This window comes from Orycteropus afer, unplaced genomic scaffold (assembly GCF_000298275.1).
Source record: "Orycteropus afer afer isolate SDZICR_OR568_19922 unplaced genomic scaffold, OryAfe1.0 scaffold00283, whole genome shotgun sequence".
In the NCBI taxonomy this organism is placed as follows: Eukaryota; Metazoa; Chordata; class Mammalia; order Tubulidentata; family Orycteropodidae; genus Orycteropus; species Orycteropus afer.
In genome coordinates this window covers 1,058,089-1,059,632 of record NW_006921870.1, presented here as the reverse complement: position 1 = coordinate 1,059,632, position 1,544 = coordinate 1,058,089, and positions in this window count along the sequence as shown.

Below are 1,544 nucleotides of genomic sequence, written 5' to 3'. Positions count from 1 at the left end.
TGTGGGTTCAATTCCAGACCTGAAGGGCAGCTAGGGGCCATAGTCTCAGTGGTTCCACCAGGCTCTATTGGACCAGCAAACCTGGTCCCTTGTGCCTATTCTTTAAACTTTTTTTTCTTTTTTTTCTCCAACCCTAACCCAGTCACCTCCCCTCCCTACCCTGCAGCCTTCCCCTGTGCCCCTCATAATTATGCAATCCTGTTTGTCCTGCATTTCCTCAGTTTGAATGTTGGTTATCTGGTGTTCCATGGTCTATTGCTCTAAGGAATGTATTACCATTGAGTGTGTGCATATGGCATCCTGGGTTGAGTGGTCTGCATGTACATCTTGTTAACTATTGGGCTGAGAGCCTGCCCCTGGAGGTGAGTTTTATTCCAGGCACTGAATATATTTCAGGGCCATAGTATTGGGAGTCTCACCAGATTTCATCTGACCAGTATTTCTGGTCATTATAGAGTTTTTGGATTTTGTTCCACGTTTTCCCTCCCACTCTATCCAGGATCTCCAGATTTGATCCTTTCCTGAGTGGTTGGCATTGGTAGCCAGGCACCATCCTTTTTTTTTTTTTTGTATTCTTCTTCACTTCTGATGCTCGGAGACCATTAGCTGCATCTTAGATGGCTGCTTGAAAGCTTTTAAGACCCCAGTCGTTACTCACTAATGTAGGCTGTGGAGCAACGCTTTTATGTACTTTGTTGTGCCAATTGAGTCTGGTGTCCACGAATACTATGGTACTGAGGTAGTAGATCTATTGGATCTCTCTCCCATTGTGTCGGGATGTCTGTGAGGGATTACTCTGTGTCTACCTTCTATTGTTTCTGTAAGGACTGCAGGTATTTTGTATCACTGGTGTCTGTGCAAGATTAGCCCCAGCTGAGTCTATCCTTGGTCTAGAGTATAGCTCCACTCACTGTCCAATCATCTCAGGTGTTTATGTGTTTATCCGTATAGCCTAGTGTTTGGTCTTAATGGCAATGTGGTATTGTGGACACATTGGTTGGTTTTAGCATCTGTCATCTATCTCTTATGTGCACAGTTCGGAGTCCTCTCATTTCTTAATGTTATCATGGTGGTCATATATCCTTCCCATATATCTCTCCCCCTACCCATGTCAGTGTGTAGGCTCCAATTAGCCCTAAGTTAATCCCTCCCCTTCTCTCCCCATCCCAGTAACCTACTAGGTGAGTTCCCTTTTGCAAGCAAACCCTTCTTTGTCTTTTTAGGGTAATGGGTTCACAGTACTTGTCTTTCTGCGATTGACTTATTTCACTCAGTATAATGTCCTCCAGGTTCATCCACGTTGCAAGATGATTTGTGTATCCCTCGTTGTTCTTTAATGTGGCACAGTATTCCATTGTGGGGATATACCATAATTTGGTTATCCACTCATCTGTTGATGGGCATTTAGGTTGTTTCCATCTCTTTGCTATGTTGAATTGTGCTGCAGTGAACATAGATGTACATATGTCTGTTCGTGTGCTAGCTCTCACCTCTTTAGGATATACTCCTAGTAATGGAATTGTTGGGTCAAATGCTACTTCTAT